Source organism: Palaemon carinicauda, chromosome 27 (genome assembly GCF_036898095.1).
Source record: "Palaemon carinicauda isolate YSFRI2023 chromosome 27, ASM3689809v2, whole genome shotgun sequence".
NCBI lineage: Eukaryota > Metazoa > Arthropoda > Malacostraca > Decapoda > Palaemonidae > Palaemon > Palaemon carinicauda.
This window is the reverse complement of record NC_090751.1, coordinates 26,708,962-26,729,204: the sequence shown is the minus strand read 5'-3', so window position 1 is coordinate 26,729,204 and position 20,243 is coordinate 26,708,962.

Sequence of the window (20,243 nt, the reverse complement as noted above, 5' to 3'; positions counted from 1 at the left end):
TATAAACCCTCATGCTCTTATTGTATACAATTTTCCTTCTTGATATAAACAACTTATTCCTTATATAAACCCTCATGCTCTTATTGTATAAAATTTTCCTTCTTGATATAAACAACTTAATTCATTATATAAACCCTCATGCTCTTATTGTATACAATTTTCCTTCATGATATAAACAACTTATTCCTTATATAAACCCTCATGCTCTTAATGTATACAATTTTCCTTCTTGATATAAACAACTTATTCCTTATATAAACCCTCATGCTCTTATTGTATACAATTTTCCTTCTTGATATAAAATTCTTCCTTATATAAACCCTTATGCTCTTATTGTATACATTTTTCCTTCTTGATATAAACAACTTATTCCTTATATAAACCCTCATGCTCTTATTGTATACAATTTTCCTTTTCCCAACCAAAACCTTTTCAGGGTATACAATAGGTGATAATATGTTCCTACCTGTATTATCAATCTCTTTTGAAAAATATAATTATACCTATCACCTACTCCTCTGGAGTTATTCCTACAACCAAACCTACCTTACACATACCAGTCAGCAAGTCAATCATACCATAACAGCATATCACTTATAATCCTATCATTCAGAAATTTACATCAATTTCTTGCAATCATGCATCTTTAAGACCCAAGTTTCTTCAATATCCTATATTCAGAAATTCTCCTCAACATTCAAACCATTGGCAAGGGTTTGTATTCTCTAGAGAAAACAACAACAACAACAAAAACAGTACCACAACAAAAGCAACCTCAACAAATAATGCAGCCCTTTTAGTCTGCTGCAGGACAAAGGCCTCAGACAAGTCAATTCTTTTTTGGGGGTTTGGCCAGTTTTCATCATTACGCTGGCCAATGAGAATTAGTGATGGTGGGAGATTTTTGGCGGATCGCTCCCAGCACACCAACCTAGTATGGGGGTCCCCGACTATTACAGCTTTGCTGAGCATGGCGATACGCATTCGCACTTAAATATTTTCCCTATGTTCAGTAGCCTCTCTGCATGTTCTCAGCCAGAACAGTTACTCCTTTTCTTCTATACTGCACGGAGTCATAAAACCTCACCTTTTACTTAATCCCTTCAGTCTTTGACTGGCTTATTCATCCTTCTGAATACCTCCACGTGCTATTGACCTTTGTCTTACAGCTGTGCTTTCAACAGTCTCACTAAACTTCTCATTTTGTTATCTTTTCTTTTGTCCGTTGACTCAGTGACCCAACTCTTGAACTTCGATTTTAGATTGGGAAAATGCAAGAATTATTATTAATGGGAATACCTTAACAAATTAAGATTTGCAGATGACATAGTTGTCTTTAGTGAAACATGGGAGGAATTACAAAAGATGATAGAAGATTTAAATAGGGAAAATAGAAATGTAGGACTGAAAATGAATATGAGTAAGACTAGGATAATGTTCAATGAAAATACAGATACAACAAATAAGAATTATTAATACACCACCTACTTAGGACAGACAGTAAGCCCTCGGCCTTATAGCAGTCAGCTTTTCTAACTAGGGTTGTAGCTTAGCAAGGAGTAATATATATATATATATATATATATATATATATATATATATATATATATGTGTGTGTGTGTGTGTGTGTGTGTGTGTATGTGTAAATACACGTGTATGAGAAAGTTATACAATTTTCAGTACAATGAATAGAAGGATGGGCGATCAAGAACTGATACAAAAACTGAATTATCGGTGTCATTTAGGCGCTATTTGGGAGGCGGACGAACACACGCAAATCACATGTTGAATCTGAATGAAATCAGATGCCACTCAGTAATATTCCTACATCCCAAAACGACAAGTACTCGAAATACCAAAATAAACATTGAATCTATAAACCTAAATCATGAATCTCAATGTAGAAATTATTGCCAGAGAAAATTCTCTCAATTGCTATTGTTTCCCTTTGGTGTTTTAGAAAAAGCATAGATTCTCATTTGTCTCCTTCGAAAACATAGATTTTCATTTGGACTCCCTCAAAAGTATACACTCACATTTGACTCTCTCAAAAACTTAAGATTCTCACTTGACTCCCTCAAAAGCATATATCTTCATTTGACTCCCTCAAAAGCACAGATTCTTAATTGACTCCCTCAAAAACAAAGACTCTCTTTCAACTCTCTCAAAAACATAGATTTTCACTTGACTCCCTCAAAAGCACATTCTCACATTACTCCCTCAAAAACATGCTGCAGACTCTCGTATGACTCCCTCAAAAGCATAAACTCTCATTTGACTCCCTCAAAAATATAGATTCTCACTTGACTGCTTCAAAAGCATAGATTCTCATTTGACTCCCTCAAAACATAGACTCTCATCTGACTCCCTCAAAAACATAGATTCTCATTTGACTCCCTCAAAACATAGACTCTCATCTGACTCCCTCAAAAACATAGATTCTCATTTGACTCCCTCAAAACATAGACTCTCATTTGACTCGCTCAAAAACATAGATTCTCATTTGACTCCCTCAAAACATAGACTCTCGCTTGACTCCTTCAAAAACAGTTTCTCATATGATTCCCTCAAAAACATAGATTCTCATCAAACTCCCTCAAACCATAAATTCTCATTTAACTCTCTCAAAAATATAGATTCTCACTTAATTCCTTCAAAAGCAATGATTTTCATTTGATTCTCTCAAAAACATAGACTCTCATTTGACTCTCTAAAAATATAGATTCTCACTTGACTCCCTCAAAACATAGATTCTCATGTGATTCCCTCAAAACATAGACTCTCACGTGACTCCCTCAAAAACATAGATTCTCATCTGACTGCCTCGCCGTCTTCGCCTCTAGATCGACGCAAGCGCAAGAATGTGAAATTAAAATTCACTTTAACTTCGAGGCGTTTAAATAACCCAGGTGTTTGTCATGCGTCATCTGCGACGCAGAGAAACGATTACTTTGTTTAACCAGCGACGTGCAAACATGCAAAAGGGCATTCGAAGGTAAGTTCCGAAGCGTCAGAGTTTCAATTTTGCATTCGCGTCTCTCTACGAAATTGCGATTGTGAAGGATCAGAGTTTTAACCATAATGAATTAACGCAAAAGTGATTGATAATAACAGAAAAAATAAAACAGCAGACTCAGATTGTCATGAAGTTAAATATCAACTTCTAAATTGTCATGAAGTTAAATATCAACTTCTAAATTGTCATGAAGTTAAATATCAACTTCTAAATTGTCATGAAGTTAAATATCAACTTCTAAATTGTCATGAAGTTAAATATCAACTTTGTTTCAGTTTTCACATTTTACCTATGAAAAGAAGTCTATTTCACGACCATGATCAGGATAATAATAATAATGATAATGATGACGATACTGATTGTGAAGGATCAGAGTTTTAACCATAATGAATTCACACTCTGTTTCAGTTTTCCCATTTTACCTATGAAAAGAAGTCTTCAAGAAAGCTCTGACTATTTCACAACCATGATCAGGATAATAATAGTATTAATATTAATGATAATGATGATGATACTGATTGTGAAGGATCACAGTTTTAACCATAATAACTTCCCCCTCTGCTTTAGTTTTCACATTTCACTTAAGAAATAAATTCTTCAAGAGAGCTCTAATTATTTCATGATCATGATCGTGATAATGATAATAATATTAATCGTAATGATAATGATGACGATACGGATTTTGAAAGATCATGGCTATAACCATAACTTTCCAATCTGCTCTAGTTTTCATATTTCACTTAAGAAATAAATTTTTCCAGAAAGCGCTGACTATTTCATGATCATGATAATAATGATAATATTAATCGTGATGATAATGATGATGATACTGATTGTGATAGATCATAGCTATAACAATAACTTCACACTGCTCTAGTTTTCATATTTTACTTAAGAAAAGAATTCTTCAAGAGAGCTCTGACTATTTCATGATCATGATCATGGTAATAGTGATTGTAATAACGATAATGATGATGATACTGATATCGTCGCTAATAGATTTCTCTAGCCTCCATGGTATACGGATATTTTTGAGAAAAAAAAAAAAAAAAAAAAAAAAAAAAAAAAAAAAAAAAAAAAAAACTTCACCAACAATTAAAATCTACAATCTTGAAAACATAATTTACACAGTCTACAGTAGATATACAGTATATGGGATGAATTTTGTAAATTCAACACCCAGGGCCCTTTGATAAAATAAAGACCCCTTTACAATATTACTCCCTGTTACAATATTACTCAGAGTTCAAGGAACTGTGGTCTTTCAATCTATAGGATCGAATCCATTACTTCCTCCAGCCAAAACCCCTTCTTTTATCCTTCAAATGTCTTGCTCTTGCTTCTCTCGATTTCAGAATAGATAAGAGTATTAGAATACTCATCCTAACTGCCTCTATATTTCTTAAAAATAAGAGAAAATAGAAAACATAGCAAATAATGCATATAAAGAAGGCTCTGTCTTGATGACCACATGATAAGTACTATCGTATTTTCAACCATGTGAGAAAACATTTATCTTCTACTCAAGGGCATCTCACTTTTCCATCTCCTCAGAAAAGTTTTTGTTAATGGTTTATGAGACAAAATTGAATTTCGGTATGCAAGAGTGGATTCATGTGTTGAATTCTATTAATAATCCTTTTTTACTTTTTGACATCAAATGAATAATTCAATCTATCAATCAATTTTCCTCTTTGCAGAGTTCGGTGAGAGCATCATTTCCTCTACTTCAAACCTTTGGAATTCGCTTATCAATTCCGTTTTCCCAGACTTTCGGTACCTTTTGTTAAAATTTTTCCTTAACTCTCTTACTTGTCACTGGTAGTGATGACCGATGTGGCAACGTCCCTGGCTGGTGATCGCCAGACTGGGGTTTGAGTCGCGCTCAAACGCGTTAGTCTCTTTGGTCCCTGCAACCTCACCATCCTTGTGAGATTTGGGGGAGCCTATAGGTCTATCTGGTGAGTCATCAGCAGCCATTGCCTGGCCCTCCTTGGTCCTAGCTTGGGTGGAGAGGATTCTTGGGCGCTGATCATATGTTTATATGGTCAGTCTCTAGGGTAATGTCACTGTTCCTTGCCTCTGCTATTCATGAGCGGCATTTAAACCTTTAAAACCGAACTGGACCAAAAAAAAAAAAAAAAAAAAAAAAAAAAAAAAAAAAAAAAAAAAAAAAAAAACCACACCACCAAGCATTGAAAAGGGGGTGGGGCGTTAATTATGAGTCCTATTTCTTTTGGAAAAAAAAAGAAAAAGAAAAAAAACCTACTTCTATTTGCCAAACCGTTTTTTATTTTGTATTGCAAAGCCGAAATCATTTCATCGGGAAACAATCTGTCATTGAGGTTCTATGCGAGTGGTATTGATACTAAGCTTCGCGCGAGCTTTTTCAAATCCTTGGATTTCCAAAATATTTGAAGTTTCACGGCCCCATATATGTTTTTTAACAGTCTGCTTTTGTTGATAACTACCTTTGCATAAATATCCATGAGGGTTTAAAAACAAAATATTTTAGAAGTTGATATTTAACTTCATGACAATTTAGAAGTTGGTATTTAACTTCATGACAATTTAGAAGTTGATATTTAACGTCATGACAATTTAGAAGTTGATATTTAACGTCGTGACAATTTAGAAGTTGATATTTAACGTCATGACAATTTAGAAGTTGATATTTAACTTCATGACAATTTAGAAGTTGGTATTTAACTTCATGACAATTTAGAAGTTGATATTTAACTTCATGACAATTTAGAAGTTGATATTTAACTTCATGACAATTTAGAAGTTGGTATTTAATTTCATGACAATTTAGAAGTTGATATTTAACTTCATGACAATTTAGAAGTTGATATTTAACTTCATGACAATCTGAGTCTGCTGTTTTATTTTTTCTGTTATTATCAATCACTTTTGCGTTAATGATCCATATGTTATAATTAAACGAAGAGCAATGCATGAACGACGTCAGGATTAATACTTTTATTTTATTACTGGACTTAGAGGCCAATACACAAACAACCCTACTATCTTTATGCTGCCAAAGGTCCGATGGACGTAAATAAGATTAAAATAAAATAAAATAAAATAGCATAAAAATTAAAAGGAATATATGATACTGATTAAACCCAGACTCGTAACTATAATTTCTTCATATTTGCGTACCATCGAAAAGGCTTGACTTCGTTAAATCGTTAGAATAAACACGTTTAAGAAAAAACTGAAATCACTTAATTTCCATCACACATTGAGGCTAATATGTGACGCTCGTTTATGGAAATAAATAAATCAATTATCAGCTGCTTGATCCGGAGTTTGATCACAAGATGAGCAAAGAGAATGATACACATGGATAAAAATCACAATAAAATGGGAAAAATAGGAAACTAACACTTACGAACTAGATGACGATGTTCGAGGAACCAGTTTTTTTTTCTTGTATCGAAGGGAACCGAGAAGAGCTCTTACACACCTGAGTGAAAGACATCAAAACATGAGAATAATTATCAGATTATATTGAACTGTATATCCGGGATTCACTTAAAGTAGGTCATACTTTTAATAAATTAAGGGACAAAGATTTTATATAACGATGTAACATATGTACTTAATAAATGATTGATTGATTGATTTGGGGTTTTCTGGCATCAATTAATAAATGAAGGGACGAAGCTTCTATATATTGATGAAACTGATATACTTAATAAATGATTGATTGATTAATTTGGGGTTTTCTGGCATCAATTAATAAATGAAGGGACGAAGCTTCTATATATTGATGAAACTGATATACTTAATAAATGATTGATTGATTAATTTGGGGTTTTCTGGCATCAATTAATAAATGAAGGGACGAAGCTTCTATATATTGATGAAACTGATATACTTAATAAATGATTGATTGATTAATTTGGGGTTTTCTGGCATCAATTAATAAATGAAGGGACGAATCTTCTATATATTGATGAAACTGATGTACTTAATAAATGATTGATTGACTGATTTATTTGGGGTTTTCTGGCATCAATTAAAAATTAAATGACGAAGCTTCTATATATCGATGAAAGTGATGTACTTAATAAATGAAGGGACAAAGATTCTATATAAATTTATCTATAAAACTCATGTACAGCTGGACAAACAGATTCCTGGCACACCTCATTCTGAGGAAGTGCACCCTATCATGCCCCTACTGACAGGAGAGTTCCTAGCAACTCTCCCCTACGCTATGTGTTTGGTTACTCCACGCGTAGTGACGGTGTGATAGAGTGCAATTCACCAGAGCGTGGTGTATCAGGAATTCCTGTGTCCAACTGTACATATAAAACTTTAATTGAATAATATGAGTTTTCTCTCACAAATCCAAACTTATAAACATGAAAAAAAATATTTACAAATTATTAAAAAGAACTATGATTTTGATAACATTAATTCCATTCTTATGATATAATGGGTGTTTAATATTAGGGATAAAGTATGTAATACGGGAAAATATATATAAATAAATACTAAACAGATATTTATTTTCAGTTTATTATTTGCATTTAATATTAGTAATTACAAATCGAATAACCAAATGAAGAAAATAACCTATATTTGAAAGTGATACATCAACGAAACTAATATAGAAATTACTGTATTTTCAGACGGAAATTATATAGCCCAGAGATTGGAAAAAGAGTTATAGATTAATTATTGAGAAAAACCATAAATTGAATGCTAATACCGGGCTTGTTGTTAAACATCACGGGAAAATGTATAGGATTAACGAGGATATGAAAAATTTAGATGAATGAAAATTATAATAAAAGAATCAGGTTATTCATGTTCTAGTGAATGGGGAAATTATTATTATTATTATTATTATTATTATTATTATTATTATTATTATTATTATTATTATTATTATTATCAGCTAAGCTACAACCATAGTTGAAAAAGCATGATGCAGCGTTTCAAAAGTCTCCTAAAGGGAAAATAGCCCAGTGAGGAAAGAAAATAAAGAAATAAATAAACTAGAAATAATCAATAAAAACTTTAAAATCTAAAAACTCAATAACAACGGTAAAATAAAAATGTCCTATAAATTATGAATAGAGGCTTATGTCAACTTGTTCAACATAAAAACATTCACTGCAAATGTCAAGTTCTAAAGGGAATGTCAATTAAAATATTCATGGTAGATATTCTTAGGCAAACGAGAATCGTGTATTAAATATTATTCAGGAGGTCTACTTAAGATTTGATAGTAAACACCTGGTTAAAGAAAAAATATATTTTCTGTTTTCTGTTTTCTCGAAATATAATTTTCAAGAAAATCTCGTTTCATTATAAAATTTCAACATTTACTTTACCAACATGGCTTTAGTTTAATCCGTAAAATATAAACGTTTCTTGGATACCACATTAATCTTGCAAAAAAAAAAAAAAAAAAAAAAAAAAAAAAAAAAAAAAAAAAACTCCTAAATTCAATAGCGAATTTTATTTATTACTTTCAATTTTCCATTTCTAGAATATAAAAACAGATATTCTTCTACAAATTATTTTCTGAGATTTCCCAACTCGTTCAAATACACCTCGATGCTTTTGAATGATTTACTACGCGCTCTCCCAAGTGCAGTTAATCAACCTTTTACAAGTTCTCGCGCTTTTGTCAAAGGTCAAAGGTCGTTCCTTGAGGTCAGTCGTGATATCTCACGGGGTCTTTCCTCATTGCGTTACGTTGATTTCGAGAAAATAATGGATGATTAATAATGAAAATAAATAATAAATATCACATGTTTACTAATATTAAATGATAAGAAGATTCATACCGAAAACAATCCAAAATTATTCTTATTTCCAAGGAACATTCCCATCTGCTCACCCTCAGCCGGTCCGAGATTCGAACGCGGTCCCCAGCTTGACAATTGATTGCACTATCAACAACGGCACGAGAGAGAGAGAGAGAGAGAGAGAGAGAGAGAGAGAGAGAGAGAGAGAGAGAGAGAGAGAGAGAGAGAGAATAATACCATTCCATAAGGAGCGATATAGACTCTTCGGGGAAGAGTTCTTATCCTGTATTAAGAGAGAGAGAGAGAGAGAGAGAGAGAGAGAGAGAGAGAGAGAGAGAGAGAGAGAGAGAGAGAGAGAGAATAATACCATTCCATAAGGAGCGATATAGACTCTTCGAGGAAGAGTTCTTATCCTGTACTAAGAGAGAGAGAGAGAGAGAGAGAGAGAGAGAGAGAGAGAGAGAGAGAGAGAGAGAGAGAGAGAGATTCATTAAGAAAGGAGGTCATCTCCCGAGTAATAAACGTTGCTTGGCGGTGAACGACGACAACTAAGCGAGAAAGGAATTAGAAATTTAACATTAAATGCATCTTTCTATTTCTCCGACTTCAGACGAAGCCGTATCTCGTTTCGACAGATCAGCCCGAATTTTGCGATGCAAAACTGGAAACATCTAATAATCTATTGCGAAAACTAAAATGGAAACACATCTGATAATCTATTGCGAAAACTAAAATGGAAACACATCTAATAATCTATTGCGAAAACTAAAATGGAAACACATCGAATAATCTATTGCGAAAACTAAAAAGGAAACATCTAATAATCTATTGCAAAAACTAATAATTTACTGATCTGTGTTATACAAATTGAAATAATAACGATTAAAATTATCAAATACAGAAATAAGTTTTTGTTTATAAACATCTTGTGGTGATATATGATGCAAAATATCATGTAATACTTTACCTAATTAACGCGTTATTTATGGTCTTATTAAAGTGAAAACAGCGATGGTTGAAATTCTTATCATTAGTATGTTAAACGAAATAAGAATAGCTGTGGGGAAAAGGTGGTTAATGATTTTAAATTATCTTATATTGTTTATTCATTATTCATCTATAGTTTATTTGCTCTTCCCTAATTTCCTTTCCTCACTGGGCTGCTTTCCATGTTGGAGCCATTTCATTTTGAATTCAAGCAAGAAAAGATGTCAAGTTCAGTGTTTAAAAACTGCTATTGAAAAGTAATTTAAAAATGTGGCACACTGGAAAATGCCACAAAATTTAATCCTGTTGTACTGATCTACAATTGTCTGAAGCAGTAATTTTACGACACTGGTTTAAAAGTATCCAGAAATGGCGTCCCGTGTCGCAGCAATTTAAAACGAATGGCAGAAATGGGTCTAGCGTGGTACAAACTTCAAAATATCGGAAAAGCCAGAAAGACAGTCTGCTTCTGGAATCTGGGTTTGAACTTCTCATTGTGATAATTCAGTGTATTATTGCTAAAATATGCTAGCAACTTCTCTATTTCAACATTGTTACTGATCGTATGGCATTTTATATTCATTAATTATCATATCGTTTATTTATTTACTTATTTTCTTTCCTCACTGGGCTATTTTTCCTTGTTGGAGCCCTTGAGCTTATAGCATCCTGCTTTTCCAACTAGGGTTGTAGCTTAGCAAGTAATATATATATATATATATATATATATATATATATATATATATATATATATATATATATATATATATATAACAAACGCAGTTGTTTCTAGCACACTGAGGACAAAGACCTCAACTTATTCATGTCTGGGGCTTGGCTAGTTTCCATCACCACGCTGGCCATTGCAGATGGGTGATGGTGGGAGATTTTAGTCAAATCGCTCACAGCAAACCAACCAACCTAGTATGGGAGGCCTTGACTAATACAGCATTGCTGATCACGGCGATACACAAACCCTTTCACACGTTAAGGTATTATCTCAATTCAGAAGGAGTTTTGTGTGTGTGTGTATATATATATATATATATATATATATATATATATATATATATATATACTGTAAATATATATATATATATATATATATATATATATATATATATATATATATATATATATATAAATATATATACTGTATATATATGCATATATATAATATATATACTCTTTATATATATATATATATATATATATATATATATATATATATATATATATATATATATATAATATATATACACACATATGTATGTATGTATGTATATAAGTGTGTGTGTGCACTGTGTATGCGTGTGCACCTAAAAGCAAGTTCATTAAGTAAATCCATAAAATTGCACCGGGTAAACGGGTACAAACGTTTCACCTGCTCGGGATTCAATGCCACACAACTTGCACCGTCTTCTTGCGAAAGACCTCTTAAATAGGCAATGGAATTACAAGTAGTCGAGAACCCTGGTCTAATTGGGTCACTACCGTTCGTATCGGACCCGGGAAAGGATTTTAATCTAGCACAGGTGTGCATCATAAGAGCAGTGTGCCCGCCTGACCTGGATTACCTGTTGTTGTTGTTTTTTGCCTTTTTCGATTCGACTGTTTTTGTTATTTTTTTTTTTTTTACGATTCGACTGTTTCCCTTTTTTTCCCTCTTTCGATTCGACTGTTTTTTTTTTTTTTTTTTTTTTGCTTTTACGATTCGGCTGTTTTCTTTTTTTTCCTTTTTCGATTCGACTGTTTCCTTTTTTTTTTTTTTTGCTTTAACAATTCGACTGTTTCCTTTTTCATTTTCAATTTTCGATTCGACTGTTTCCTTTTTTATTTTCCTTTTTCGATTCGACGGTTTCCTTTTTTATTTTCCTTTTTCGATTCGACTGTTTCCTTTTTTATTTTCCTTTTTCGATTCGACTGTTTCCTTTTTTATTTTCCTTTTTCGATTCGACTGGCCTTGAAGAAGCACGGGCCTTTCACTGTGGGAATAATATTGGGGATGTCTTTCTCCTCATGTCAATTATTGTATTATGGTAAAAGAATGCATTTCTCTCTCTCTCTCTCTCTCTCTCTCTCTCTCTCTCTCTCTCTCTCTCTCTCTCTCTCTCTCTCTCTCTCTCTCTCACTGGCTCTTGACAATCGGAATAATATTTGGAATGTCTTTCTCCTTATGGCAAATTGTATTATGGTAAAGGAATGCATCTCTCTCTCTCTCTCTCTCTCTCTCTCTCTCTCTCTCTCTCTCGTTAAAGTCTGAAAATACTACGTATCTTTTTGAAGAAAGACTTGGTGTTTTGGAAACACAGAATAATTCAGAAAATACCAGATCTCTTCAATTAACAACAGTAAATCATTATCTCCATCAAACAGATAATTTCACCTGATGACCAATCAACGAATGGAACGTATGAATGAACAAATTAACCAGAAGAAAGCGGGAACAGGTAAGGCGGCAGAATGTAGTGGGACAACCTGACAAAAAATAAAAAAAAACTTGACTTCCGCATAACTGTGTATGAATCATTACAAAATTTCGTCATAGGCAAGTAACAATGTAAGAGTTTTTTTTTCTAGGTCACTTCGATCTAAAGTATGACATTTAACTAACATATAAAAAACATAGTTTGAATTATTTAGATCTAGTTTTACGTAGAGATTAGTTTGATAAAAGTATCATTACACTAACAACATTAAATTCAGATTTTAGGTCGAAGAAAACAAATGCTGATGAACATTAGATAAAAAAATAATTTAGTAAGTTATGCCCTAAAAATCCCTAGCTTCCTTCATCCCAAATTTATAAATTATTATTATTATTATTATTACTAGCAAAGCTACAACCCTAGTTGGGAAAGCAAGATGCTACAAGCCCAAGGGCTTCAATAGGGAAAAATACCCCAATGAGGAAAGGAAATAAGGAAAAAAATAAATGATAAGAACAAATTAACAATAAACCATTCTAAAAACAGTAACAACGTCGAAATAGATATGTCATACAGTTTATAAACTATTAACAACGTCAAAAACAGATATGACCCGATTTTATGTAGAGTACCTTTAGATTCACCAAAATAAGCCTCTGATTTAAACTATAATGATTTAAAAAAATCATAATTTTGATTAATATATTTCTAATGACTTTAATGATTTAAATGTAGCTGCCGGGGCATCCTTGGGCAAGGCACTGATATCAGTATACTAAGTTGGTTTTCTTAAGGCTGTCCATCTTGCTTGAGGGTGCACTCGGGCACACTATTCTATCTTATTTCTTTCCCTTTTGTTTTACAGTTTTTATAGTTTATATAGGAAATATATATTTTAATGATGTTACTGTTCTTAAAATATTTCATTTTTTCTTGTTTCCATTCCTTGCTGGGCTATTTTCCCTGTTGGAGTCCCTGAACTTATAGCATCCTGCTTTTCCAACAAGGGTTGTAGCTTAATAATAATAATAATAATAATAATAATAATAATAATAATAATAATAATAATAATAATAATAATAATAATAGGTCTCCAAATTATTTCTCAAGATTATATTTTTAGTTTTTGCTGACTGACAAAAAGATAATGAGTAAGAAGAATATACTTTCACTCAATTTAAATATATGACAATATTTCTATATTCTAAAGACTTAATCTTTACGCTAAATAAAATCATTTCGTCTGATTTTAAAGAAATGTGTTGGTTATCAAATAAAATATCATAGATAATGAGTATATGCTTTCACTCGATTTGAATTTATGAAAATATTTCTTTATTCCAAAGACTTCATCTTTAGACTAAAGAAAACTATTTCGTCCGATGTTACAGAAATCTGTTGACCATCAAGTAAAATATCAAAAATAATGAGTTAGAATAAGCTTTCACTCGATTCGAATTTATGAAAATATTTCTATATTCCCAAGAATACACCTTCGGACTATATAGCAAATCATCTCGTCTGACAAAAACTGTTGCTCATCAAATGAAAATACTGAATTGCTCTCATAATGGGGTCTTAAACGAACGGTTCATCAGGCTCTCTTTGAGTTGCAAAGCTGGATATCGTACGATCAATCGATTCCAACAGCAGCGGCAGCATTCCATTCAAAACAACTCGAACTCGGAATGCCAACTACCAAGGTTGTAGGGTGATGGACGGACTTTCACTTTGGCAAAGGGTTGGTTAACTTGCATGCTTAATTTCTCTAATATCTGAGAATCGTTCGTCTCATTTCAAGTCGATATGTCTAATTCCACAGAGCTTCTTCACTGTCTTAGGGTAGAGTTCTCTTGCTTGAGGGTACACTTGGGCACACTGTTCTATCTTATTTCTCTTTAAAGGTTTAAAGGCCGCTCACGAATGGCAGAGGCAAGGGACAATGCCCTAGAGACTGACAACATATACATGTGGTCAGCGCCCATACCCCTCTCCATCTAAGCTATGACCAAGGAGGTCCAGGCAATGGCTGCTGATGACTCAGCAGATAGACCTATAGTCTCCCCCCAACACCCCCCCCCCCCCTTTAGCTCACAAGGATAGTGAGGTTGCAGCGACCAAATGAACTAATGAATTTGAGCCGGACTCGAACCCCAGTCTGGAAATCACCAGGCAAGGACGCTACCACCACTTTTTGTTAAAGTTTATATAGTTTATGTATGAAAGATTTATTTCAGTGTTGTTACTGTTTTTAAAATATTCTATTTCAATTACTTCTCCTTTAGTTTCTTTATTTCCTTTCCTCACAGGGCTATTTTCCCTGTTGAACCCATCGGGCTTATAGGGTTGTAGCTTAGCAAGTAATAATAATAATAATAATAATAATAATAATAATAATAATAATAATAACAATAATTCCATAGGCCTAGACCGATGATTTCTGTCTGCGGGGGCCAATTTGGACTTGGACCCTATGGGAAGCAAAAGGGCAAAGAAGGGAAGATTTATTGTAATTTAAGTCTAATGGGACACCATTCATCAAAATAAGATTAGGTAACATTCCTCGTGTTTCACTTATGGCAAACACTTTTTCGTCGATAAAATTATTGCTACAAGCTTGAAGGTAGACTATTATATACAAAATATAAATAATGGGGCCATTGATTAAAGATACGAAATTATTTGATAACTTTATACGAAGAATATTATTATTTTATTATTTCTTCATATGTAAATTACAATAATGAAGCATTTCAAAACAAAATCTGATAATAAAAATTTCAAAATTTCTATTACTAAGTAAAAAAATTATTTCGGAAAATCCTGAAAAGAGGCCCTACCGGGTTGTCAGACTGTACTGTAGAAGGGGGGAAAGTCAAGACGGAAAAACAAGGTTTTAGGGGGGGGGGGGTGGTGTACGGTACGTGATGGCCTCTCATCCCAAAAGGAAACCAGTTGTTTTAAGAACAAAGGAGAAGACGGAAGCTGCGAAACGAGGTAATAGAGATATAATGTCGTTGAGTAGGACTAATTACAGAATGTTGATCATCCTGTTAGGAATAGAAAGACGAAACCCTTCTCCGATGGCATCAATGAAATTAAATCTTAATGAATGATAGTTAAAGTTCCAACCATTGTCAGCCAACAACTGATTCTCCTAACCCTTACAAAGAGTCATCGAGTCCTTATAGGCATGACACGTCAAAAGTCTACCAAAAGTTCAAAACTCAGCAGACGAGAGAGAGAGAGAGAGAGAGAGAGAGAGAGAGAGAGAGAGAGAGAGAGAGGAGAGAGAGAGAGAGAGAGCCTTTTCGGAGGCCCCTTGCACTTCCTACGGCTGGCAAAGGCGAACGGGTGAGGATGCAGCTGATAACTGTACCAAGGCCACGTTCATCTACTTTCTAGCAATAAGAAAAAAACAGCTGACGTAATGGTTTCATCATAAACATCTCTCCGGTGAAGATGTCCCGATTATTTTCGTTGCCCGAATGGACACGCCAATTTCGAAAAGCTTGCCATGGTTGGGGAAAGACGGGGGAAGGACAAATTCCCCAGATGAATGAAGCGTGAGATGATGAGTTGGTCAGGTCCTAAGGCAAGACCTCCTTTCTTAAACTCGAATGTATAGAGGCAGCGACATCAGCTGCCAGGCATCTGAGAATGGAGTCTGGCCTTCCGTATGAGCCGGGGGTTTGCCGGCGTATCTCCTCCCCCCCCCCCCCCTTTGCAAACTGCACGGCCATGCACCGTGCACGTACTACATTCCCTTAGTCCCATATGTTAACGGTACCCCCATCATAAACAGACGAGCGGTGCTTTCATGTCCTCGGCGTTAAAAAGCTTGTTTGTTTTAGGCGAGTTTGGGGGCCGAGGTTAGCTTAAAAGGTCGTAAGACTTGATTCAATGTCATCTTATTTTCTTCTCTCTCTTTCTAACGGAGGATCGAATTGAATACTTTCATACCAATTATCAAACTACGGACTACCCATTGTCATCTTGAATTCTAATCCTAAAATCATAAGAGACATAGAGCGAGTAAATGAGACAACAGCGAAGCCTTTAGAACAAAATTTGCTAGTGATGAAACACGAGACTAAAACAGAATGGGATAGAGATGGCTTTGCCGTCATAGATGTACAATTACCTTAACCGCAGAAAACTCTCTCTCTCTCTCTCTCTCTCTCTCTCTCTCTCTCTCTCATCGATAATAGATCCAACAAAAGAGAATAATGACAACTGTACCATTACACTGCATATCCGTTCGCGCCGCGAAGGTGAACGACTCGAGCCGAATAATAAACAAACACCCGGGATTTTTTTCGAGTTTACGAGCCTAATACGATTATTTTTCTTTCGTTCGCACTCAAAATAAACCGGGAAAATCTAGTTTTGAATTAATCCACTGGAGGAATACAGTATTTATTGTTCCAAATTTGATTGCTGTTATCATAATTATTATTACAAGTCAATTTGTAAATATTGTTTAAAAAGCAGAATGCTATAAGCCAAATGCCCTTCATAAGGAGAGAAACTTAAACCTGACAAGAGCGAAGCAAGGACCAACTATAAAAATGGAATAACAGAAAATTCAAAGACTAGCTTAAAAATTAATAACAGAGTTAGATAAATAAGTAACATTAAGTACTGAACAAGATATATCAACATGTCAAAAAAAAAAGCATTTGCACCTGTTACAATTGGAAAATAACTCTTATAGGTAATAGATTGGCGAGGGCACCAGCCACCCGTTGAGATACTACCGCTAGAGATTGATTGATTGATTTAAAATTTTCAGGCATCCTGACATCTAACTAACGCTAGAGAGTTATGGTGTCTTTTGACTGGCCAGATGGTACTACATTGGATCCTTCTCTCTGGTTACGGTTCATTTTCCCGTTGCCCACACACATCCACACTGAATAGTCTAGCCTATTCTCTACATATTCTGTCCTCATACACCTGACAACACTGAGATTACCGACCCGTTTTTCTTCACTCAAGGGTTTACTGCACTAATTGTGCAGTGGCCACTATCCTGTAGGTAAGGGTAGAAGAGACTCTTCAGCTATGGCAAGTAGCTCTTCTAGGAAAAGGACACTCCAAAATCAAACCATTGTTCTCTAGTCTTGGGTAGTGCTACAGCCTCTGTATCATGGTCTTCCACTGTCTTGGGTTGGAGTTCTCTTGCTTGAGAGTACACTCAAACACACTATTATATCTTGTTTCTCTTCTTGTTTTGTTAAAGTTTCTATAGTTTATATAGGAATTATTTATTTTAATGATGTTAATCTTCTTAAAATACTTTATTTTCCTTTTTTCCTTTCCTCACAGGGCTATTTTCCCTGTTGGAGCCTCTGGACTTATAGCATCCTGCTTTTCCAACTAGGGTTGTAGCTTAGCTAATAATAATAATAATAATAATAATAAAAATAATAATAATAATAATAATAATAATAATAACAACCACCATCTACATCTCGATGTGATATACAACTTTCTACCTTTTTTAAACAAAACTATAGAAACATTAACAATTAAGGTATAGCATAAAAATGAGCTCCAGGCTATCTCTTAAAAAGGAAAAAGGAAGTTTGAAACCTGTTCGGTAAAAGAAAAAAAAACTATTGCCAAGCGCCAAATTTAACTTCTTTGTTAAACTATAAAAACCAAAATCATTCTCAACATGCCATTATATATATATATATATATATATATATATATATATATATATATATATATATATATATATATATATATATACATACATATATATATATATACATATATATATACATACATACATATATATACATACATATATATATACATACATACATATATATACATACATACATACATATATATATATATATATATATATATATATATATATATATATATATATATATATATATATATATATATATATATATATATATATGTATACTCGAATCTCTGCCCGGCCAGGAGCTATTACCATAAAATGAATCCCAGTGGATATATATTTCCAAGATAGAATTCGGAATTAAATACCATTGTAGTTGATATAAAAATAAATATAAATATATATATATATATATATATATATATATATATATATATATATATATATATATATATATATATATTCTACACTTCCTAAATTTTCACATTCTCTACTTCTCTCTCACATCCTTTCCAAAGGCTCTTTTATTTTTAATATAAACAGAACCTCAAGAAACCAGCTCCAAGGGTTATCGGTTACCGAGATATATGGAATAGTTTGGTGTATTAATTAGGTTCTAAAGAAATCCGAATACTCCAACGAAATTAGAAAATTCTATCAGAAAAGTAACCATTAGCTGAGTACTAAATATTTCTCTCTCTCTCTCTCTCTCTCTCTCTCTCTCTCTCTCTCTCTCTCTCTCTCTCTCTCTCTCTCTCTCTCTCTCTCTCTCTCTCTCTCTCTCTCAAAAGTAACCATTAGCTAAGTACTAAATATTATTTTCTCTCTCTCTCTCTCTCTCTCTCTCTCTCTCTCTCTCTCTCTCTCTCTCTCTCCTCTCTCTCTCTCTCTCTCTCTCTCCAACAATATTAATAAAATCTACCAGAAAAGTAACCATCATCTAGTATTAAATATTCTCTCTCTCTCTCTCCTCTCTCTCTCTCTCTCTCTCTCTCTCTCTCTCTCTCTCTCTCTCTCTCATCGTTTATGTGTGTTTGCTCAAGTCGAAGCTGTATACAGACAATGCCCAAGTCCCTAATTGGTTTTCTGAAGGGGATTGCACAAGGTTCCCCTTACCTTTTCATACAGAATATTAATAAATCCCTTTTTTCATTAAAAAAAAAAAAAAAAAAAAAAAAAAAAAAAAAAGGGGGAACTTTTAAAGAGCTGCTAGAAGAATCTGTCGAGTTACTTCGAATACTTCTTTATCCACAAATTTTTTCTTTATCTCAGTGTCCAATAATTTATTCTTTACCTCAGTATCCCAGAACAAAGTCCTTCAAAGAAGCCAATCGTGTTACCCCCATACGAATGGGACAAAAGGACGCTAATAGACGAAGAAGTAGTATCCACAAATTCATTCTTTATCTGTGTTCATAATTTTATTCTTTATCTCAGTGTCCATAAATTTCTTCTCTACCGCAGTGTCCACAAATTTATTGTTTAGGTCAGTGTCCATAAATTTATTCGTTATCCCAATATTCACAAATTTATTCTTTATCTCAGTGTCCAATAATTTATTCTTTACCTCATTATCCCAAAACAAAGTCCTTCAAAGAAGCCAATCGTGTTACCCCCATACGAATGGGACAAAAGGACGCTAATAGACGAAGAAGAAGTATTCACAAATTTATTCTTTATCTGTCTTCCTAATTTTATTCTTTATTTCAGTGTCCACAAATTTGTTCTTTATCTCAATGTCCCCAAATTTATTCTCCATCTCAGAGTCCACAAATTTATTCTTTACCTGTGTCTACAAATTTATTCATCTCAGTGCACAAATTTATTCTTCATCTGAGTGTCCACAATTTATTTTTTACCACAGTGTCCACATTATCTTTTACGAATTTAACACAGATGCGAATTGCTCATTAGAAATATGAAATGATTCAATGAGATTAATTCGAATAGAATTTTACGTTTATAAAAGAAAAGAAAACTGACAACTGTCCGGTGTCTATAATTATTTCGTTCCAGATCTAAACCTCTTTCTTTTCTTCTTTACTTTCTTTGCCTTCGGGAATTCTATTCTAATATAATCTCTTTATTCTAATCAATAGACTTCCGGATCATTCCAATAAAAGGTAAAAATATAACAATAACAACAATAAGAACAATACTAAACCTTAACGCTTTAGTAAGGGATTTTGAATTGATAAATACATTTAGAAGTTAGATTAAACAGAAGCTGGATTCAAATGGCAAAGATTATACTGAAATCCTTCGCGTTAATAATAGATCCACATCAACTGTTATCTCCAGCTAGTTAAAGCCTTGATTGAAAATAACTATGACAAAATTCTACATTGGATAGTAGTTCGTTTATTATTACT